General features: G+C 43.1%; 1 long non-coding RNA gene across 2 annotated transcripts in view; it reads left to right on the plus strand.

The window, feature by feature from the left end:
• The first annotated feature begins 1,294 nt into the window (after positions 1-1,294).
• Positions 1,295-25,006, plus strand: part of LOC122463527 — a 203,773-nt gene continuing 180,061 nt past the window's right edge. For both annotated transcript variants that reach the window (XR_006286971.1, XR_006286972.1), the window contains exon 1: positions 1,295-1,520. This is a non-coding gene — a long non-coding RNA (uncharacterized LOC122463527). The remainder of the gene's footprint in view (positions 1,521-25,006) is intronic.

The raw sequence follows: 25,006 nt of genomic DNA on the forward strand, positions 1-25,006 counted from the left end.
TGTCCATTTTACAGATAGAGAAACTGAGGTACAGAGAGATTAAGTGACTCACCCAAGGTCACTCGGCAGACCAGTTGCAGAGCTCCTTTAGACCCTAGATCTTCTAAATCCCAGTCCAGTGCTCTATCCACTAAAGCACACTGTCTCTAAAATTAACACACTTGGCCTGGGTCTTAGGAGATCTGGGTTCAGTTCCTGTCTCAGCTACAGACTGTCTGTGTGAATGTGAAGAAATTACATAGGCGGGGATTTTCAAAGAGGACTTGGGGCCTGATTCTTAAAGGCATTTAAAATTCAATGGGAGTTAGGCACCGAGGTGCTTTTTCACTAGGCGCCTATCTGCATCTTTAGACACCTGAATAGCTTTAAAAATCTAGCCCTTAGGCCCTTTGAAGCGTCAGTGGGAGGTGAGAATCTTACTGTCTTAGACTCCTTTGAAAATCTGAGTCTCAGGGCTCGTCTACACTGGCAACGTTAAAACGCTGCCATGGCAGAGCTTTAACAGGGCTTGTGTAGTCGGGGCACAGCGCTGGGAGAGGGCTCCCCCGGTGCTCTAAAAAACCCAACTCCGTGAGGGGTGTAGCTCCCAGTGCTGGTGCACTGTCTAGACTGGCACGTTACAGCGCTGAAGCTTGCTGCACTCAGGGGGGTGTTTTTTCACACCCTTGAGTGAGAAATTTGCAGCGCTGTAAAGTGCCAGTGTAGACAAGCCCTTTAGTCTCTCTGTGCCTCAGATTCCCATCACTAAAATGGGGATAACGCTACTTCCCTGGTCTGGCTTGTTTATTTAGACTGTGAGGTCTTCAGGCCCGGAACTGCCTTTTATTATGTGTGTGTCTGTACAGCCCCAAGCACAATGGGACCCTGATCTCAAATAATAATCTCGTGAAATTTCTGCCATTTGAAGATGAAATCTTATGGGACGAGCTCCTGGGATTTTGGCCCCAAGATGTTCTCAAACCCTAGCTTTGATATAGCCTCAAGCCTCAGCCCCCTAACCTGAATCTGTAGCTGAACATGGATTCTTCTTCCTATGGCATAGCTCACTCATGCCTTGGACACTACATGGCCAAAGGATCAGACATTTGATTCTTAACCTACAGGGCTCTCCATGGCCTTAGCTCTGCTTTTCTGCTCTGCTCTTTTGTCTGCTTCTATTCCAGCTTGCACTTTGCAATGCTCAGGTACTGGTTTGCTAATTATCCTCAACTGCAGGCTCAGGAGAGCAGGTGGAAGGGTCTTTGTTAATTGTGCCTTCAGGCTGCAGAGTTCTCTTCCTAATCAGCTACCCTCCACAGCTATGCTCTCAAAGCAGGTTGCAGGGGTTTCACTCTCCTTGGGAACTCTACAAACGAACCCTTGTTTGCCTTGAACCTTAAGACATTTAGCTTTGGGCTTGGACAGTTTGTGGCAGAATAAACCAAGGCTTGGGTGTTTTCTACAGCAGTCACCAAAGGCTGATGTTTAACCCCTCGTGTGCCATAAAGGAGTGCAGCCAATGGATTGCCAGTCAGCAAAGGGTAGGATATTTCTCATATATTTGTATGGAAGGGCTCTAATGCATTTTGTGAAGCTTTGATTTCCCAGCCCTCTCCTCTGTTTTTACTCAAGGAATTATTGGATGCTCAGTAATTGCATTGAAATGGATGTCTCTGAAATTGGATATATTTTCAGGATCTGATGTTTCTAGATGATTAATTATGGCTGGAACTATCTTGCAATCTGCTATTTGGCTAATTTTTATTCAGACTGGCTTGAAATTGGATATGTTTGGGTAGGGACTTTATCTGGTGATTAGAGAAGATACTGGCTTTTTTCCTTTCTTCACTGCTGTGACACTGTGTGACCTTTGACCAGGTCTGTAGGCCCAGATCCTCCAAAGTATTTAGGCACCTAACTCCCATTAATTTTCCCGTGCCTCGGTTTACCCAACTGTGGAATGCATCTAAAGCTTTCCTCCCTTGCAAGGGTCATTGTTAGGGTTAACTGTTATTGAGCTATAATTATAAAGTATTATTACTTGCCTGATTAGCCTTTGTTATGTAACAGTTAATCAGGCAAGTAATAATACTTTATAACGATAGCTCAATAACAATTAATGTTCATTTGTTTTTGGATTATTTTTAGGGCATTTGAATATATATTTTTCACTACAGCTTACCATTTCCTTGCTTTCATTATATGCTGTTACCCCTTATAGAGGGCTTTGATCTTGGGGCACATTCTTCCAAATATTGTCTGCTCTCCCTGGCACCTATTTGTGAATTTCTACTTTTATAAGCAGGCCTCGAACTAGCTTAGCTTATTGTTGTGCTAGCTCTGCCAAGGCATTCGGTAAGAGGCCAGTCCCTGTCCCGAAGAACTGGCAATCAAGGCTTATTGCTCCTTCTATACGTCTTAAAGGCCCAATCTTGCAAGACAGAGCCTTCACTGCATTCATTCACGAAATGCACCTACTTCTGGTGAATACCGTGGCATCTTTACAGCGCCCAGCTGCTCTGCGCAGTCCATTTTGGACAGGAAGCGATAAATATTTCGGGGAGGAATTTAGGGAGGCCGAATATCCTTATGGGAGTTGGAATCTGACCAAGACGCTGTGATTTAACAATCCCGTGCTCGTGAATAGCGGTCAGAATTTCATTTTATTTTATTTCGGAGGGGATCCCCTTCAAAGGATGGAGCCTATAACAAACAAATCGCCTCCTTTCCTCCTCTCTCCTCCACCTCCCACCCCCCAGTCCTCTGCCCTTAGTAGGGTATCTCAGTCTGACTCCAGGGGCGAGTGCCGCCTATGGAATCACCTAGTTCTGCTCTGATTTGTCGTATCAATAAGACGGGTGTGCACGTGCCTGCCTGGCTTTGTAGATGCTCCTTCTGTTTTGCCCCACCCACAAGGCCGTTAAATTTTCAGTGAGCTGGGGCCTGATCCAAAGCCCATTGAAGTCAGTGGGAGTCTTTCCATTTCGATCTGGTCCTTGATTTGATATATGGGCACGCTCAGTATTTTGTCCATATGAAAATCTGACAGGCTTCAGCTCGGACAGGCATCTTGTGTTTCCTCATCTCCCAGGGGTTGCAGCTCTCTCTGCCTCAGACATTTTAGGACATCACTTTTTTTTTTTTATTAGTAGTAGTAGAGATCCGCAAAAAGAAAAGGAGGACTTGTGGCACCTTAGAAATGTGAGATGTGATTTGCTTTCACCTTTTCTCTTCAGCAGCTAATGCTCTGGCCCAGACACTCCGCTGGTGTAAATCTGCAGAGCCCATATTAGGCCATTGTAACTATGCCATTTGACACCAACTGAGTATCTGACCCTCTATTAATTACTGTCCTCGAGGCAAAATAATCCCTCCACATTGTTGATTTTTTTCTGACTGCAATTTCTTCCTTCCACCACTTTTCTGACGAAGATGAATGATACAGTAGAGATTTATCCCAGTGCCTTAACTTATAGAATGAATCCAATTGATCCAGTTAGACCCAAGCTATCTCCCAAGAATGCTTTCGTCTGCTGGCTTTTTCAACTTTGGATCCAAACCTCGAGAGAGGACAGGTTGCGAGCAAAAATACAGTAGAACCTCAGAGTTACAAACTGACCAGTCAGCCACACACCTCGTTTGGAACTGGAAGTACACAATCAGGCAGCAGCAGAAACAAACTAACAAAAGCCAGTACGCTACAGTACTGTGTTAAACATAAACTTACCTAAATAAAAGGGGAAAGTTTAAAAAAAAAATTGACAAAGTATGGAAACTATTTCTGTGCTTGTTTCATTTAAATGAAGATGGTTAAAAGCAGCATTTTTCTTCTACATAGTAAAGCTTCAAAACTGTATTAAGTCAATGGTCAGTTGTAAACTTTTGAAAGAACAGCCGAACATTTTGTTCAGAGTTACAAACAAACTTCATTCCCAAGGTGTTCGTAACTCTGAAGTTCTACTGTATCAGTGGAAAGCAACCAGCTTTGCATAGACATCAGTGCTGTTAAGCGCCTCTCTGAAGGAGTGAGAACTTCAAGAGAGAGGGCCAAATTCATCCCTCGTGTAATTCCATTGGAGTCTGCGATTAATATGATCCAGTGAGTGAAGAAGTAGAACACTGTCCCGCTTCTCCATCACAGCCAGTTTCTTTCATTGGTAAACTAGTTAACTCTTGCTCTTAAATGTGTCCCTTAAATATAAGTGACACTGATCTGTCCTTCTTTCAAATAGAGATGGGATCAAATTGCAAAAAGTGGATGCATATTTCAGATGTTCTCTGTCTCCTTATATGGCCCTCATCACTGTAGTACCTGAGCACCTTAGAAACATTCATGAAGCTTATAGCACCCATGGGAAGTATCACCTCCATTTTACAGATGGGGAAAACTGAAATGTAGAGAGATCAAGTGATTTGCCCAAGGTCACATACGGAGTCTGTGGCAGAGCCAAGAATTAAACCCAGATCTCTTGACTTCCAGAGCAGTGTTTTAACCACAAGGCTATCAGTCTCCTCTACTTTCAAACACCCCCAAAGTGTACACATCCACAGTTTTAGTTTGGCTCACTATAAAGATGGGGACCATTCATAAAACTTGGTTTCAGGTCAGCATTCTGTATTAGCACATCCTCAGAGTTCGTGGGTGTTTACATCTGAGGTTTGGCTTCTCTTCGAGAAACTAAAATGGGACTTAAAGTATAACCCAGTTGCCTGAAACTGAAGACCTGTATTGGCACCTTTCTTTGAACATAACTTTGTGACAATTATTACTGTTTTTATTCCCTTCAGAGCAATTGTTTCTGAATTTAAGCAGAGTCAGTGTAGTGCATTTATTAGTAATGTGATAAACATGGAAGCTAATTAAATACACTATTTTAATTTAGCCTCCACTGCCTTTTAACAGGAATTGGAGTCAAAATATATTCTTCAAGACATCCAAAGTGAATATACTGTGTACATAGAGTGGTGGTGGTGGTTGTTGTTGTTGAAACGCAATTGACTCTGAGAAAGCAATTACTAAGCATGGCACTGATTGTGTAACAGCCGGTACTCGAGTTCAGATGGTATCCTTTTACATTTTAAAACCTTCTGTATAGAAGTTCTCAGTCTGTTCCCTTGTCCAGCCTTAGGCAATGCGTGGGGTAAAGTGAATGCATTCTAAATGGTTTAACAGCTCATAAATGGACTAAAGGATTCTGGGTTAATTCCTGGGCACTTTGGCTCAGATCCACACATTGACTTAGGTGCCTAAGTCCGAGTTTAGGCACCCCTGTGATCGACAATCCCCCTGCCACTCCCACTTGGCTGCTGCCAAACTCTGTAGGCACCTAAACTCATTCAGTACCTACATTTTCTCAGTACAAATTTCCTAGGTGCCCAAGTTTCTGCCTCTGGGCATGCGTACTGTTGCCTCACTTTGCACAACACCTATGTCCCACCTATGAGCCATTGCAATCCATGAACTAGAGAAGATAGGCGTTCCTCCACCCAGCTGGCCAGCAGGGCCTGTAGGTGTTCTCTGTGGCCACCAAAACAGCGGAGGGGGAGTGGAAGTGAAGTGAAGAAGAGGAAGCATTACAATGCAAAAGTCCTCTTCTGGATCCAGGCCTTTGGTACTGAAAAGTAGCTATTCAGAGCAAAGAAACAACTGTGATTTAAAGGTTTTTAGGGAATTGATTTATCATAGGTGGGGAAGATCTCTTGAGCCACTCCATTTCTTTGTGCTGTAGGATTGTCCTCACGAGTGAGGTGGGAAAGGGAATACACTAAATGGGTTAAATGCTAAGCTGTGCCAAGTTCATACTTGGGTGGGGATCCAAGCCACTTTTAATTCTCCCCTGACAATGGAGAAAGCCTGGGGGCAAACTGGTCACTAGCACAAGTTAGAACAGCCATCACAGGACTTCTCTTATATTGTCTGGAATAGTTTCACAGGGACCATTCTGCCAGCCTGAGATGGCTGGACAATATCCTGCTCTACCTTTACCCATGCTGATATGACCCCTCCTGGCTGCAGAATGCCCTCTGTGCCAGTGGTGGGCACTGCACATGGACTTGTAGGGTCTGGAGGCCTGAGTGGCATTGTTTTCAGTAGCTGGAGGCTTCCCTCAAATATTCCTTTCTGTTCATTATTTTTCGTTCATCTCGTGAAACTTCTGCTAGACTGAGACTCCTGGGGAGAGAACTTGGTCCAGTGGATATACTGCTGGTTTGGAAGCCGGAAGACCTGCAGTCTCTTCCCTCTCTGTCGCTACCCTGCAATGTGATCATGTACAAGACACTCACCCTGTATCGGCTCCTACGTTCTGTCCGACTTGTCTATTTAGATTGGAAGGGACTGTCTCTCCTGGCACTTTGGGGACCCCATCTCAGTTGGGGCCTTTGAGTGCTACCACAGTCCACTAATAATGTCACGAGTACAGTCATGCTGACATTCCTGTGACCTCTGTGGTACCCGATCCAGCATTTTTTTTCAAGTGCTTTTTTTAAAAAGCCTCCCCCACCTGCTCTTGTCAAACATCCTTCCCCAAATGCATTCCTAGTTCCTGTCCGGTCTCTCTGTTTACCTGGCTCTTATACAAGAAAATTAACATCTTACATATGGGAAGATGAATTGAACCCAGCTGCAAAGCCCAGACTGTTGGTCACCACTGACTATTTTGTTTTTTAGTGCATTACAGGTGACATCCATGCATGAACTCATCCCTGGGTTATCCATTCACATGATAAACTTGATATACAGTAGTGTGGATAATCCTGTTACTGAATACTACAAGGCAGGACCATTAATAGCTTCCAATGCCGAGACAACATGGCTCCAGCCTCCCCATGAGTCATCCCAGCTGCTTAAAAATACCCTCTTTGTAGATTGCCCCTTGGTCAGACAGGAGGAGGAGGAGGACTGCTCCAGTTCTGCAGTGAAAACATCTCACCAATTTGTAGACAAGAGAACTCTTTTTAAGAAACACTCTCTTGAACAAAATACCCAACTGTGGTGCGCATGGCACTCAAGTTCATGAGGGCCAGTGGATAAAATACACACATGCTCTCACAGATTAGATATGACATGAACGCATATGGTTCTGCACTGAATACATTGCAGAGTCCACTCTACTTGTATAAGTAGTCATGGGCCTATCCCCAGGGCTATGCACATTAAAGGGAGACTGCAATGCAGGTTATCCAAAGTTAGGCAAAAGTTACTCTTTCTTAGAGCACTGAATAATAGCATGGACAGAGTGAAAATCGAGATGGAGATTAACATTTGGTGTACATGAGAACATAATTTTAGTGGAGTCACTTCTGGTTTGCAAGAGGAAAATCGGATGCAGCAACTAAAAAACCTCGCTGAAGTCTGCTTCATATCTTCTGTTGTGACTTGTATCGCTTAGCAGTGGTACGTCGCTTTACATATCCAGTATAGCATTTGCAAACAATAATGTGCATCAAAGTCTTCGTAAATTGCTATCTTTTTTTGTCTTCCAAGCACAGACAGTCAAGTATGTTTTCTGGCAATATACAGGTATTTGCTTCTTTTTCCCCTGCAGTGGCCTAAAATGGCTTTGACTCTTATAAGACCAGTGTTAGTTTCCAAACTAGGGGCCTGATCCAAAGCCCACTGATGTCAATGGAAAGACTACCATTGACTTCAGTGGACTTCGGATCACGCCCGTCTATCAGCCCAGATGCATTGTGTTCAAGGAAGGCTGACTGTCGCCAGAGATAAAGGTTTCAAAGTTACAGAGCCCAGCTACAGTTACTAAAAATAATACCAGCTTTGACTATCCACTGGTCTGTCAATTGCTTGTTCACTCCAGTACTTTTTAAACCCTTTCACACTGTGGTTCATGTAATGCAAATACACACAAGTTACCTTCAGATTCCATGCACTCCAGTATGGAAAATAAATCTCTAGATATGTTAAATAGAGATTGCTCCATCTCGTCCATAGGAGTAGGCCCATAGCAAACCACAGATCTGAACAACCCAAACTTTGAGGAATTTTGGATCCAGCTCGCAATTTCCAAACTGGCTTTTATGTCTATGCAAAGCCAAACCCAACCCATGCATCTTAATAGCTCCAAATTCTAAAGAAGTCTAGATTAGGATCCTGACTTGGCAGCTTGGAACCATCTCCTCGCTTACGGGTGTGATCCACTTGTCCGTACACGAAGCGCTACCTTACGTGCAAAAAGTCCCACTGATTGCCGTAGGTACTACGCTGCTGCAGATATGGTCCAAGATTTTCAAAACGTATGTGGCTTCGGGTCTCTCAATTTTCAGATGTCTTGTGGCACCTTAAAAGGGGCCTGATTTTAAGAAAGTGTTGAGCACCCACTCTCTGAACATCAGGCCTCTTTACAGTGTCTCAGTTCGGGGACTCAGAAATTGAGGCATTCCCAAAGACTTGTCATTTCTGAAAATATCAGCCATGATCTCTCAGCTGAGACATAAAAATTAAGGCTGCGAATATGTGTAGCCATTAAAGGGCCCACAATACTCTCTGTAAGAAATGAGGTGCTAACTCCATGTCCCGGCCTGTTTGTTGCTTGAATGATTCTGTTCTGCCTCTACAGATGCCCTGATTTCAAGGGGATTGTTTACACATAAAACACATTTCAATGCTTAAATATTTTTTGTGGGGGTGGGGGCTGATCCAAAACCCACTGATGCCCATAGGAGTCCTTCCATTGAGTTGAATGGGCATAGAATCAGGCTTTTGTGGAGTTTTTTTTCATTAACAGCAAATTGTAAGTGAAATTATTGCAAAATCTAAGTTATGGGTGGGGAAAACCAAATAGGTTCAAATAAGATAAGACCCTTCCCCTCTGCATGCTAAACCTCATGAAAGGCTTGATAGTCGGTTGGCTTGGGTTTTTGTTTTTATACCACCTCTGCACTTTTAAATGCCATCAGGACAAGAAGTAGAAATTTTAATGTACCACAGGGAAGCCGCCTCTTGCTCTATTTCCTGTTTGTCCTGAACAGGAAATACTTGGAATCACAAGATTTCAAACCCAATTTAGCAGAAATAAAAGGTTGGCTAGTTCAGCTATGTTTTGGCTAGAACATTGAACTATCTAAATTGGATCCAAATTCTCTACATATTTAAGGGTCTCTCATCACTCACTCTTCTCCATGAAGTCTTTATTGGTGGTTAAGCTTCGTTCATTAATGGGACTAAGGAAAAGGTTCACTGATACCAAATGAAGTCGTGGAGTTATATTGAACTCCTCACTAATCTTGAATGCACAAACGGAAATGGTGCTGTGCCATGAGTTCCTCCACCTGTGTCTTATAAGGAAGCTTCTAGAGCTGGAGAATTATTTCTCCCTTCTGCCACCTCCCAAAAAACTTTTTATAAGGAAAAATGGCTATTCAACCACAATGAAAAAAGTTTTGGAAAATTTTCATCTTGGCCAAAGTTGCATATAACTGTTTTTTTTTTTTAAGTGAAACATCGGACATTGAAAACTCTTACCAGAAACCAAAAAATTGTTCCTGAACACAGTTCTTGAAAACTAAACATTTGGGGGGGAGGGCTTATGGGAAATGTTCTGCAAAAAAAAAAGGAAAGAAAAAATTTCCAACCAGTTCTAGAAACTGTGCTCCTTCCAGAGGGACCTGGCCATAGCAATCCATATGTTTTGTTGTTACTTCCAGACTAGATGATTGCAAGCTTGCTGTACCTGAGGTGGAGATAACCTGGAAACTCCAGTCTGTTCAGAATGTAGCAGCCATCCTCCATCAAGCAAACCACTGAGAAACCTCACAGCAGTGCTTGTGTAAAGTGATCTTCAGAGGGCCACACCACAAGGCTTGAACCAATGACCTCCAGATTTACAAATACAAGCTGCTACAGCTTGAGCTAAAAAGCCAAATTTTCTAGACAGGGCTGTAACAAAGGGCTTGTCTAAACAAACAGGATGCTGCAAGCTGGGGTATAAATCTACAGCCCCCTAGGGTGTTGTGCACTAACTATCCATGTGCGTTTTGGTGCTGCGCACTAAAAGTTCCCTTGTGCGCTGTGATCCACTCCGCTTTGAAATGGGAGCAGGTCAGTGAGCACGAGGGAGCTTTTAGTGCATGGCAGCAGGATCCACGTGGACAGTTAGTGTACTGCATGCGAGTGCACTGTAGATTTGCACCCAGCTTGCCACATACTCACTGCTGGTCTCGACAAGCCCAGACTTGTATCCTCAGTGGATTGGCACAGTGGGGGACCATTAACACACTATTCAGCCAGAACTCCCACGAACACCAATGGTCTTTCTTATGGGGGCAGAGCCAAGTGAGCAGTGGAAAAAGAAGAGGTACTTCCCTTGAGGGCTACTGCCAGTGACATAAAGTAACCTCAAAAAGAAAAGGAGGACTTGTGGCACCTTAGAAACTAACAAATTTATTTGAGCATAAACTTTCGTGAGCTACAGCTCACTTCATCGGATGCATTCAGTGGAAAATACAGTGGGGAAGGTGCCACAAGTCCTCCTTTTCTTTTTGCGAATACAGACTAACACGGCTGCTACTCTGAAACCTGTCATAAAGTAACCTGTGACACACACTCTCCAGTGGGTTACACTTGCACTGATGCTGGATCCCAGGTCACTAGTGAGACTAATACAAGCCTCTGATCTTTATGGCCCTCAGTGTGTTTTAGGCCAGCTACATCAACGATCACTTCTCAGTTCATGACCCTCTGAGATGGCTGTGTTCCTCTGACGCAATGCATCTGACAGTACCCAGGGATAAGCACTTAAGAGCCAGAGATGATAAAAAAAGAAAGAAAAAATAGATTAACTAAGAAAGTCAGTTTATTCTGAATTGTTTCCAAGTGGCCACACGTCTTTGGTCCAGTGGTGAAAATCTTTTTTTTTTATTATTATTATTTGATCAATTCCATGTTACCAATTTCTGGATACATGAACCACAAATTTTCAAAATTCCTGAGTTAATGAAGGGCTGTCTTTTCGTTGACATGAATGGGAGTTTTGTCTGAGTAGCAACTGAATAAGGACTGGGCCCAAAGACAGCAAGAAAAACATTTAGCTGCAAAATATGTATTCAGAAGACCTTTCCTCAAAGGTTTTCTGTTTTGCCAACAGGGTAGCAATTGTCTCCTCTGTAGGGGACAATTCCGGGAGATTTTCAGCACCTCTCAAGACATAGTAGAGGGAGAGAAAAATTAAGCAAATATTTTAGTTTAGAACTACTTGTATCTCCTCTACAGACAATGAAAGCCTCAATTCAAGCCAGATATTTAAAAACTCCATACAGCAATTGAGAGAGATTTTGTTTGTTTGTTTGTTTTTTTCTCACTGGAAAAAAATCAAGATCGTTAGGAGGCAGGAAAATTGTCTCACATTAAAACTTGAGAGTTGAGAAGTCTGAAACTGTGATTCTTATCTCCTAAAGAGTTTTACAGTCATCAGTACCTACGGTAAGCTGAAGTCCTAGAAGTAGGTGACCTTAATAGATATAACTCTGTATGGGTTCATTGTACCATGAAATTAATTTTTTAATCGGAATTGATGAACAAAAATGCTGGTTTGATTTTTTTTTTTCTGTCTCCACCCCAGTATTTAATAGTTTAGTAACTATTTCAGTTCCATAAGGACATGGCAACACATGAAACTTATAAAAGGATTCGTTCCTTATACTGTGGGCTGACATGATCCGGGAACAAAAAGGAAAAATTTTTTTGTTAATGGTTGCAGTTTTGGCCAGGGATTAGCTAGGTGCACATATAAAGTCATGGTAGGTTAAATAAAGGTTCTTCTGTATTGAGTTCTTCCAATAGGTGTGCACCGTATAGCTTTTCACTTTCAAATTATGCATACGAAGTTGTTGGGTTTTTTTTAGTCCATCTCTAAGTGATTAAACCAAGGATTAACAATGAGTCAGTAGCAGAGTCAGGAATAGAAAAGCATCCAGGAATACTGACTCCCAATCACTTGCTCTCTATCTGTCTGTAGTATCCATCGCTGTAGTAAATCAGCACTAAGCCGATTTAAAATATTTTAACCATTAATTATGTTTCCATTGCTTGCAATAGAAGGGAAGAAATTTCTCTCTATTTATTTAAAGCGTCTTGTTTGGTAACTTGTCGGGTTCAAGTGATTATTATTATTTTTCCACCCTTTCTTCTGCCCAGCATTTAAATGATTAGCTGGCCCCAAATCACCACAATCTAAACTTTGCTGTAATCAATGGGGAAGTTCAGAGCTGAACTTCACATCTCCGGCTTGTGCTTAGAGTGCTCCCAGACGTGAACCCCAAATCTAAGCACCCCACAATTTTGGGAAAATTTGGATCTGGATTTCTTCCATTCAGATCCATCTCTAATTTTAATAGAAGGCAGGTTTTGCTGTACTCCCAGGAACTTGACTAGGGAGGCAGTGTGGCCTAGTGGATGAGCACTGGACTGAGACTTAGGTTCTGTTTCTGGCTCTGCCACTGGTCTGCTGGCTGACCTTAGGCAAGTCACTTCACCTCTCTGTGCCTCAGTTTCCCTGTCTGTAAAATGGGAATAATGATGCTGACCTCCTCTGGAAAGTGCTTTGAGCTCTACAAATCAAAAGTGTTATGTAAGAGCTAGGTATTCTTAGGGACTCTATTAGAAAGTTTTATGAGGTGCCTATTGTTTGTTTCCCATGTGCCACAGATTGTCAACAGCACAACTGCACTGTAGAAGCTGTTGTCATTGGGGAAGTGGGAGGTTTTGCTAACTCGGTAGTGGACAATTGTGGCTTTTTGCCTGCTCAAACACGAGAGGCATTTAGGAGCTGTAAAACAGTACACAGCAGTGTTGGAACAATTTGTATAGCAGAGGTGCTGAGAGCCATTGAACAAAACTGTAAATCCTGGATATGATGGAAACCACTTCAAGCCAGCGGGTGCTGCCGCATCCCCAGCATCCCTAGTTCAAGCACCCCTAACAGTACCTGAGCTTGATATTTCTGGTAAAATGATCAGCAGTAAAATAATTAACAATACTGATATTTAACATAGCTTTAAGCAACACCTTCTGTACTGATCCTCAGTGCAGATAGAGCCACAGCGCCTTCAGCACGTTTCTATCCCTTGAGATAAGGGAGTAACTCCATTTGCAACTCGCAATAGTAGGGATATTATCGTCTGTGAAGACTAGTCACTAGAGAGGGACACGCAGGGGTGAAAGTAATGTAAAAGACTTACAGTTATGGGGGCCTGGCTCTGGGCCCCTGGAAGGCGTGGGGCCTCAGGCAGAACGAGTGGGGCTGAGGGTCAGCCTCCCCCAGCCGGCCCTTCCACGCTGCCCAGCCCGTGCCGCCTGGGGCTCTGGCAGTGATTTAAAGGGCCCGGGGCTCCGGCCGCTGCGCTTTGTTTAACATTGGCTGTGTATGGGCGGGTACCGATGGCCACTTCTTACCGGTACACCGTACCGGCCCACTTTCACCTCTGGGGGCACGGCACACTTGTGATCATCTAGTCTGACCACCTGTATAACACAGACCATTGACTGTCCCCAAAATAATTCCTAGAGCAGATCTTTAGAAAAACACTCAATCTTGATTTAAAAATTGCCAGTGATGGAGAATCTATCACAGCCCTTAGTAAATTGTTAAAAACATATGCCATATTTCCATCTGAATCTGTCGAGCTTCAACTTCCAGCCATTGGATTGTGTTATACTTTTCTTTGCTAGATTGAAGAGCTTATTGTTAAATATTTGTTCCCAATGTGTTACATTGAGGTTTCCGGTTAACAATCCAGGAGACATAGTCTCTAAGGTGCCACAAGTACTCCTTTTCTTTTTAGAGGAGAGAGTATGTTTCCCAGAGCTATTGTTTCAGGCTTTGTGGAAACTCAGGAAGATGACAGAGCTTCCTTTAAATGGCTCAATTTTTTAGGGTTATCCTCACAACCATCAGGGCTGGACACTTTAAATGAAGATGTAGATTCTGGACAATTATGCAACAAACTGTACATCATGGAGGCATGTTCTCTTTCATATTATAGTACTTCCACTAATCCTTAGTAGTGTAAATGAATCCTTTTGTGTGGGGGGGCAATGTGTGTTTGTGTCCCTGCCTGAGGGATACCTTGTGGATAATCCAAGGGTTCCAGGACTGTCAGTCCAGTATATTTAATGAGTAGTAAAGTCATATATGTATGTACATAATGGAAATTATTCTGTTTATACATATGCCTCTGTTGTCTATAAATATCAGGGCTGTAATTTTTCTGGTAATAAATATAGAGATCCGGTCTTTAGCACTTTTCATTATTTTCCTGCTTTAGACGTTTTTATCCCTCTAATGAATCTGGCTCAGTGCAGCTATTAAACAGGGTGGGCTGCTGTAACTATTCCACTCCCTGACGGCCTGGTTCTTTCCTCGCTTACACCGCTGTAATTGGGGAGTCGCTCTGCCGAAGCCAATGAAGTGGCACAAGCGTAAGCGAGAGGGGAATCAGGCGCTGTCTCTCTCTCACACCCACTGCCCCCAATTCTCCTCTCATGGTTAATTTCACCAAGGAAAATAGAAGCCTTAGTGAGAGACAATTACAGTGTGGAATTGAATGCTTTTCTCAATATAGTTTTAATGGAGCATAGGGCACGTCTGTTGCCTTGCCTCGTTATTGCAAGAGGACCTGTTTTCCTGAGTGTGTCAATACCCCATCTGCCCAGCAGCAGCTAAATGATGCTGGGCCCGATTCTGGTCTCACACCAGTATAAATCCACGGACTCAGTCTGGAGCAACTCCTGATCTACCGCAGTGGAGCTGATAGGAAAATCAGGTCCGGTTCCATTCCGAACTGCCATTTCTCATCACCGTGCTGCTCCATTGCATAATGTCAGGTAGCTCAATGGCCTAATGATACACCCATTTTCTTTTTCCCATGGAGCAGCTGGGCACAGCAACAGACCTGTTTCTCCGGAGAGAAAACCCAAAGGAAGAGTGGGAGGGCTTGTGTGGGAGCTGGAGCATGTTAAAGAGAGGAAAGGGGGTGTTTTCCCATTCCTAATTTCTTTGGTTGGCAGCATGGTCTAGTGGCACATGCCGCATGGGTTCCATTTTGTAATCTCCTGACTCACTCAGAGGCTTTAGGCTAGCCAGTTCATTGCTCTGTGCCTCAGTTTCCACATCTGTCAGGCAGGGATGATGATACCAACATTTGTGCAGTGCTTTGAGATATTTGGACAGAAGTACCGTATGATTTTAACATACACACAACCCATATGGGTACTCAAGGCATTATACAACACAAAAATCATTCACAGATTAATTTTGCTTTTCTTTTTTCTGTGTAATTATCCTGCTTTCCCTAAGTTCCCCACGCAGTTTTTACTGGATACAGTTCCTCACTTCCTGTCTTTTAAAATCTTTTGTTCATTTGCTGTGCATTTTTAAACATGCGGGGTGGCTCAGGTGTGCAGCCTCTGGGTGGCGCTTACCTCAAACAGCTCCCGGAAGTAGCAGCATGTCGCCCCTCCGGCTCTTACGCGGAGGTATGGCCAGACGGCGCTGCTGCACGCTGCCCTGTCCGCAGGCACCGTGCCTGCAGCTCCCGTGGGCCACGGTTTCCAGCTAATGGGAGCTGCCGGGGCAGCGCTTGGGGTGGAGGCAGCGTGCAGAGCGGCGCCCTCTGGCTTCCCCTATGTATAGGAGCCGGAGGAGGGACGTGATGCTGCTTCTGGGAGCCGCACAGCATGGCCCCCGACACTGCTCCCTGGCTGGAGCACCGGAGTGAGGCAAGCCCCAGACCCCAGCAGGAGCTCGAGGGCCGGATTAAAATGGCTGATAGGCCAGATGTGGCCTGCGGGCCGTAGTTTGCTCACCCCTGCTCTAGAGGATAGGGGGCAATTGTGTAACTGGCGCCAAGTGAATTTAGCAGACTGGAGAACACAACCCTTTCAGCAAGTAGGGGGTGCTTCTACTAAATGATTGCTGGCATCGTTGCTCGAGGGAGCACTTGCACACGTGCTCAACTCCTGTTAACGTCAGTGGGGCTTAAGCATGTGCTTAATTGTAGGATCACGCTAAGGTACTTTCCTAAAATGGGGCCTTAGAGCTTGATCTACAGCCTGTTTGAAGTCACTGGAAAGCCTCCCACTGGCTTCCTTTAGCCTTAAGGAGGCCCTTAGAACTTAGCCGTGGTCAATGAAGCAAAATTCCCACTCATTTGCAGTTGGATTTACGGTTTGGCTCTTTGTGTTGGTTTCCAGTTTCAGCAGAGATGGTGTTGCATTTATGGCAGTTTCACTGAAGGTAGAGAGGTGGATTGGGCCCTGAGTTGTCTGTAGTACAAAGAAACTTGTTTGTGCTTCTTCATGCAATCTTACTCAAGTTACAGTTGAACAGTCAGGTTTTCTCTGCAGTGATCAATACATGTAAATTTGGAGCTATCGAACCTCATTAAATATGTATTGCTTGGTTTTATTCTTCCCTGTTTAAAATCATTCTGAGTAGGTATACTGAATGCATATTCGTACCGACTGCTGATGAGGAAACTTTAGAGACAATAGAGCTAATGCATCAATTCTTATTTGCTTTATCCTTCCTTTTGCATAGGAAGAAGTAAGCAGCACACGGCATGGAAATGGTTAACGTGTGTAGTCATCATGGTACAGCAAGGGGAAGACAAAGTCCTTAGATGAAGTACCACACTAGTGTTAATGGGAATTAAGTGCATACACTGAAGAAGATAGAGGTGAATCATAAAGAAGGAAATTGTATTCATTATAAATTTTTTATGCTTACACTTAATGCAAGTGAAAGGTGCCAGATTGACAGCCTCTGGAGATCCAAGTCCTCTCTTTGCCCATAAAACAGGCCCAGCATGGTTGGTGGCAACGTAAACTTCCTTTGTCACTGTCCCATCAGTGTACCTCTAGCAATCCCCTATTGGGAGTAAGGCACTTCAGTTTCCACGGTTTAGTCAGTCCATGACCTCTGGGTGAACCTGCCAAGTAGTTTCAATGATGATGGTGGATTTGTGCATGGATGTCCTTGTGCAACTGCAAGGCCTATCTGCTGCACCTCTAAGGGGAAGGCAGAAGCCTAGCCTGTCCAGACACTCCCTGTGAGTTGGTTCAAAATTGCAGCTATTAAGGAGTGAGTCACACACACTGTGAAAAGAAAAGAAGTACTTGTGGCACCTTAGAGACTAACACATTTATTTATAGTCTCTAAGGTGCCACAAGTACTCCTTTTCTTTTTGCGGATACAGACTAACACGGCTGCTACTCTGAAACACACACTGTGCTCTCTCATGGAGACCTTACATTTGGGCTTTCTTTTCATCTCAAATAAAAGCAATCCAGATTGCTCTTTGCCTATGTAAAAACATGACAACTTGTGACATGAACACTTGTTCACCGGAAATTGGGCTGAGACCTGCTGATCTCATTTCACAGAGAACTACCATGATGGTAATGCCTTCGAGTCAATACAAGTCTAGGCTGAATTCCAGCCACCTACCAACATGCTTCATATTTCCTCTCTCATTACCAGTCCTCTCCTCATGCCAGTCACCACCGGGAAGTAATTTCATCTTTAAGTGGAGTTGAGGTGATCATAAATTTAAGAATAATAGATCAGATATAACCATCAGTAAACAGACTTTTCCTACAAAAAGGTTATGATCAGCAATTGGAACACGTCTGCAAGGGAGACAAGGTGGATCTAAACCATATTAATGGGGCACTTCTAGTGCTCACAACCTCTCAGGATTTGGCCTAATGAGAATTTGCCAGTGGAAGGGTTGAGTGGAGAAGATATTTTAAAAAGTGACTCAGTAACCAAGTTTGAGTACCCAACTTGAGACACCTGGGGCCTATTCTGAAGCCCACTAAAGTCAAAGGGCTTGGACAAGGTCCTGATTTTCAGAAAGTGCTGAGCACCCATGTTATGAAAACCGGGCTCTTTTAGGGTGTTTCATGTTGGGCACCCTAAAATTGCTAGTCATACTTGAAAATGTTGGCCAGTAAAAACAAAGATCTGGTATGTAGCTGGTTCCACTAAAGTCAAAGGGCAGCTTGCAATTAATTTCAGTTGGAGTGGGATCTAGCCCTGAGTGACTGCTTCAGGAGTTTGCCTTTAAGTTTGTCCAACAGACTTGGACAGGAAAGACCAAACAAAATGGGAATCAACACCATTGAAATTACCCTGCCTTGTAGCAACTGTTTGTGCTTAGATACCATGATGATATACACTGTAAGTAAGACGCTAGACTCCTCAATCAATTGGATAATGACCCTGCACAGCAGGAAACTGCTGAGCCATCAAAAGAAATCCAGCCCTAAAGTTCACCTCTTTGGTTGTTCACTTAAGAGCTTGCTCATCTCCAATTGTATGAACCCTTGCAAAGAGTCAGTGGCCAACCAACATGGGGTTAGATCCACCAAGCTCGAGATATTCAATATCCTTTCTGGAGGTACCTAATTCACTAGAATTATACAACAGGACTTGAAACACTGATTCATTCCCACTAGACCACCATTCCCAGAAGTGTCTTTATTTTTCTTAACATATACATATCAGTGGGCAAAAGGAAAAATTCTGACTGATGAAATTCACAGGACAATATGATCACTGAACCATAAATGTAATACCCCAGAGAACAAAAATGGCACAGAGTAGATAGAAATATGTTATTGTTGAGGAAGCTGTGCATCTCCAAGATCATAAATATAAGGTATGTTGGAAGCAGACTGTGTGATTTGTGTGTGTGTGTGTGTGTGTGTGGTGGTCCCACGTACTTCCCCCCGCTCACCCTCTACCTTTCAATCTGGAAAGAAAAGAAACACTAATGTGGTTTAAACAACCACAAAGAAAGGAACAGTAGAAATTGAACCTTTGTTTGACTTAGTACAATTGGAGGTGAGATCATGTGACAGATGAGGTGATGTCAGATGACAGGAATGCTTCCAAGGACAAATATAACATCCAGTTACATAGCAACTTTCATCCGTAACTTTAGGAAGGTGGTATTATCTTTGTTTTACTAATGGGGAAAGTTTCTTGCCGAAGGGCACATACCAAGCCAGCGGTAGAAGCAGGATTAGAAACCAATGGACCTAACTTGCTGTCTCCCTTCTCCAACTACTAAGTCATGAAGATCTAAATTTTATGAGCTGGTATTAAATAATGGTGTGTAAGAAATCAAGGGATGAAGAAAATTTCTGATAAGCAACAGTTTCGCATCCAAGAACTCAGGCTGCTAACCCATGTCAGAATTAATGGGACTTACTAGTTATCATCCTTGGGGTACTGCCCAAAAATATAGAGGAAGTGCTGATTAAGGATGGGTAAGCCATTTCGGATACATTAAGCATTGACCTAAAGGACCAGATCCTTAGCTGCTGTCGATCAATGTAGCTCTATTGAAATAAAACTGAATTATACCAGTTTGCCCTGGCTGAGGATCTGGCCCAAAGTCAGTGTATAGTTGTACTAGCGATGGGTTGCATTACAATCTTCCCTTTCTGCTCCCTGCAGAGTTGGGGAAAGTTCAATTCCGTATCTAAACTTAACAGCTCAGGTTCGAGACTATGCACAAATTCGCATAGGCCATTATCCTACAGACACAAAGCTAGATCCTCAGGTGGTGTACCTCCACTGACTTTAATGGAGCTAAAACTATTTATACCAACAGAGGATCTGGACCCAAAAGTGGGATTCTCCTATGGGGGAAGAGGGGTAACTTTTTCTCGTGCCCTCAAACATTGCATATGAAGCCCAAGAAAATTTAGCCTTAAAGGCCCTGACTCATACCACAGCTTGGTATTGACATTGCTTTGTTAAAGCAATTAACAAGCTCCTGAAATGCTTGGCTAATGTTTCTAGAGTGACTTCTAATGAGGGATAATGATAACACGCTTGGAAGATCTCTAGTGAACTTTGGATAATGATGCAAATGTGGGAAAGGTCAATAGTATTAGCAGATTTATTGACAGCTATTGCATTTCTGTTCATTACCTATTTCAGCTCTTATTTCCCCTTCTGAGCACGTGTATGGCTGCACGAACATGTTCCTCAACCACTTTGGAGTCTACCAGTTGGCTCACAGATTGACCGAGATGTAAAGTAAATGATGCTGAGCCATAGAACTAGTGTAATGAACTTCAGTCTAGACAACAACCAGGTAATTAAAGGAAAGGAAGCAGTTTCAGATAGAGTAAGAGGTACTTAATTTAACATGCTTTGCATTTATATAGCACCTACCCTCCAGAGATCTCTAAGCAGTGCCTTTAAGTACTGGAGTGAGAACTGTACGGCTGTAGAAAAGACCTGTCTCTTCCAGTTCCTATATCAAAGGCAAGAAAAGGTCTTGGAGGAGAGAACCAGGACTGGCTTGCACTGGTTTACCAGTATAGCTTTACTGGTAAAGTTATACAGGCAAACTCTCCTAGTGTGGACCCAACTAATCCTGACCAAGAAAAAAGGCTTTTGCCGGTATATTTTGTACTAGTTCCCTGAGCAAAATAGTCTATACCAGTAAAAGCACTCTTATGCCCTATAACTACATCTACATTAGGGCATTAGCCAGTACAGAGAGGTCACCAAAAATCACACCCCTAACTGATGTAACTATGCAAGCAGAAGTTTCTGTTGCAGACCGGGCCGCAGACAGGACTCTTGGGGCCTAATCTAAAGCCCCCTGAAGCCAATGGAAGAGCTCTTATTGATTTCAGTGGGCTTTGGATCAGTGTCCTATAGCAGAGAGAACAGGTCCACAAAGCGAAACCCAAGAGTACTAATAGCCTGAATGCTGGCAGCTCTATGTTAGCAGAGGGAGTTGTCTGAAGGGGATTGTGATTTGTTTTGGTTTTCATGCCACAAAATGAAAACTAAGGGAGGGCTGTGGTCTGTTTGGAACAGGGAATTGAGAACCAGAATTCTTGGGTTCTGTTCTTGGCTCGGCCTCCATTGTGACTTTCAGTAAGCCACTACCTTTCTGTGCCTTAGTTTACCCATCTGTTTAAACAGACCTAATTATACTTGGATTACCTACCGCACAGGAGATGATGTGAGGGTTAATTAACAGTCAAATTCAGCCCTCTGAAAATTTGCAGTAACAAAAGATTTCAGCGGAGTTACTCCAGATTTACAGTGGTGTAAAAGAGCAGATTTTAGCCCCAAATCATTTTTGGGAGGTGCTTTCATACCTTTGGAAGAATAAAAACATAAATGCAATGTAATGAAAACAGTACTTTGCATTCAACCACTCGTTAATAATACTTTTGAGTTCATAGGTCACCTTTCAATTATTAGTACAGATATTTGTTCTCTATTTGTTACTATTAGTCTAGCTAAAAATTAAAAGAGAGGAGGAAATAGCACCAGCTAGTTGGAGGGGAAGATGGGGACTATTTAATAAAATAAAAACCATGGAATCATATAATCCATGTGCCAGTTGCCACATTAATCATTTTCACACCCCATCCTGTAAGGATCTCCCGGCTGCTGAAACACTGCCCCTTTACACAATCCCATGGAAATCCACACGGCTGTGCTTGGATGTGTATGTCCTCTGGCATGGAGCTTATTGCAGGATTGGAGCTTGCTTATAAGATTTACCCCCTCCCACAACCTGTCTAGTTCATTTTAGATGGTAATCTCCTCAGGTGAAGGGCCACCATGTCTTACTATGTGTGCGTATACAGTACCGAGCACAGTAGGGATCCTGCCTCAGTTTAAACTCCCTTGGGGGAATCATTATTAGCTTCATTACTTATGCCTAGAGACCCCAACAGATCAGGGCCCCATTGTGCTGGGTGCTGTACAAACAGATGGAGAGAGACCCCCTCCTTTGAAGAGCTTACAGTCTAAATAGATGACGAGGTGTGGGAGGGGAAACAGTGGCACAGAGACATGAAGTAACGTGCCCAAGGTCGGTGGCCAGGCTGGGAAAGTACTTACCCAAGTCTTCTGAGGTGTCCCCATTCTCTAGACCACCCTGTTTCCCCCTGATGATTTCCAAAGATAGGTCCAAACCCTTGAGTTAATAATGCCTGCTCCAAAGTCCAAGGAAGTCAGTAGGGGACTTTCTGTTGTCTTCAGTTGGCTTTGGATCAGGCCCATATTGCTCAGTTAGAACTCCAACTGCCTTCAAGGAGAATCTGCCTGAATAAAGACTACTTGGTCCTTGTAATAGTTACAAAAGTTAACACTTCCAGAGTTCTATTTAAAAGAAAAGACTCCACAGCTTTGCTACAGAGCATGGCTGGAATCTCCCAACGCTTAGAACATTGTGCAGAGAAAGGAGTAGGATAAAATTATGTATCTTTATTAGCTTTCTGTTCACAGGAAACAATTTATTAGGCACAAGAATGTTATGTTATAGTACTTCCTTTTTGCCTGGGAGTTTACAGTTGACACAAACGGCACAGCACATAAATCCAATTTTATTTCTCAATTTATTCACCTGGAACTAAGTGGATTTATTTTTAAGGAGACCAGCACTGCATTTACAGATGGAAGCACCTCAAGTAATCACAGTTGTTAGGTAGACAAAGTTAGTAGTGGTTATTATCATGAAGTTTTTTTATATGCAAAACTTTTATGCTTGCAGAGTTCCAATGAAGATTTGTTTCTCCAATGAAAAATGTACCTTTTAATAACCCTCTTCCCCTTAATAAACCAATATTGATTAGAATTTGGATTTAAAAGATGAAAGAACTCTACAATTATCTTCTTGTATATGCCCTTCAGTAAACTACCTTGTCTCCCCCTCCCTACCTCCCCTTCTTCTTAAGACGACTTTCCCAGGTCCCTCTTGGCTGCGCTTGAACGATGTTGGCTCATGTCCATGCTGCAACAAAGACCTGGCATTCCAGCTGTCTGCTTCTAATCTCCAGTGTCAGCTCTTGTTAATGTTTCAGCGTGAAATCAGAGGGGGCAAAGCTGCATGGAATATTAAAACCATGATCAGAATTCCACTGAAATGCTGATAGTCTGCAAGCGCCATTAGGAGGGCCGTCAAATCACTGTCTCGCATTAAATAAAAGATTTCTATCGCCAGGGCACACGGGAAGTACAATCAGTGAATCGCTGAGCTAAATTAGCATTTTTTCAATTGGAGATCGAAGTTGATTTATTGTTCTACACAACGTTAATGTAACTATGTGCTTGACCTGTTAAGGCTGCTAATTTTTCATTTAAATGGATTCTTTCCCTCCGTATGCAAAAAAGGCTGCAGTCATATTTCAACTTTGCAAAATGATCAGAAAAGTACTGGAATGTTTCAAAACTGCCTTAGTGCGTGTCTCTTTTGCTTTGCCTGGTGGTCAAGGGCATGCATTTAAAAAAAAAAAAAAAAAAAAAAAAAAAGCCTCAAGTCACTAGATTAATTCTCATTTTCACCCAGCTATTTTAAACCACTTTGGCCACATACAGAGTTGGTGTAAATTACTCTCCCTGAGTGATGTAAAGGGGCTTTGGTGTAAATAAGGATCAGACCCATTAATGATTTTGGAGCAGTTTTCTTGCCGTCCTCAATACTGTCCTGACTAAGGGGCTGCAGGATTTGACCAAGTGGATCGTTACTTGGGCAAAGTTGCACTGAATTCAGTGGGAGTTTACTGGACTTGAGCAGCATGGGCCTGAGCCAAAGCCCACTGAAGTCAATGCAAAGACTCCCTCTGATATTCATGGGCCCCATCAAGCCACATATGGATAAATATATGGTTGTTTTTAATTGGTCCAATTTTAAACAGAGGCCTGTCTGACTGTTGCTGCCTGGTAGTTCAACATCCCAATCTGGGAAAACTCTTGTACAAGTTGACGTTCTCCAAATGACAATGTGGAACCCCCGGCACCTCCTCCCTCACAAAGTGAAGATAATATACATTTCCAATTAGCAGAACACATTCTAGTCATGTTCATTTACTCCTTAACTATCTTTGTTTTGCTAAAAAGCTAGTCAGTCGTTAATGAAATCCTGCAGTTCTGCTAATCCTAGATACAATGCAGCTTTTCTCTAGCAGGCTATCACTGACATAAAACTACAGTTACCCAAGCTCTCTACTGCATTAAGATTCGCTGTCATTTGCCTTTCATTACATACCTGATGTAGCACAGTGGCAGTCAAATGTCCTCGGCAGGCAAAGTAAAGAATTTAATTGTATTAGTTTCCAATTGCTCCTCCTTAGGAACAATTTTTTTTCCCCCTTAAAAAAACAACACAAAAAACCCCCCACGGTATCATAGTCACTTGTAATTTCTAGCCGGGTAGAAATATAATCACAGTTAAAATCTTGAGAGAACTTACAAAATTAACTGTACTGCCTCTGCCACATAAAATGCGCCTCTCGATAGAGTTGAACAATGAAGCGTTCATCAAAGGGCATGAGTGATTAGATGTTTTTCACGTTCAGAACTTTAACAGATAAATGGCGTCCCTGTTCCTTTATTTGATGTGCTGTACTGTCGGGCTTCAATTAATCTTGTCTGATAATTACAGAACTTCTGCCATGTTGTTTTGAAAGCAAGAGACGCTGTGTAGAATATTGACTTTCAGCATCTACGTCCTGGATGGCGAGTGTTCAGTATAGAAATTTGGGAAGGGGGTTTGGATGGCTGAGAGGATGGGCAATGGGTAGGGAGCTGTACAAGTTTCCACGCAACAGCCCTGGGTTTCCCGAAGTTTTCTCCCTAATAAGTAGGGTGAATAGAATAGCAGAGGAATATTAAGGCAGTGATTTGGGATTCAGGAGATCTGGCACAGGCTTTTTTGTGACCCGTGGCAAGTCACACAGTCTCTTGGGGTATGGTGCCTCTTCTGTAAAAAGGGAGTAACAGTCCTTCAATACCTCATAGGCTTGTTGGGAGGCTAAATTATTTCGCATCTGTGAGGTGCTCAACTACTACCGAGATAAACACCACTGGAAAGCCTACAAAATCTATTTATATATTTTTATAGTCGGCTTATAGGAGTCCCTACATTTCACCTCTACAGGGCTGGTTTGAACCCAGCCCAGATCAAAAAGTTGCTACCATCTACGGGTGGTTCAGCAGCCTATGGCAAATGAGCGACTGGTTTT

The sequence above is a fragment of the Chelonia mydas genome, chromosome 22, assembly GCF_015237465.2.
Source record: "Chelonia mydas isolate rCheMyd1 chromosome 22, rCheMyd1.pri.v2, whole genome shotgun sequence".
NCBI lineage: Eukaryota > Metazoa > Chordata > Testudines > Cheloniidae > Chelonia > Chelonia mydas.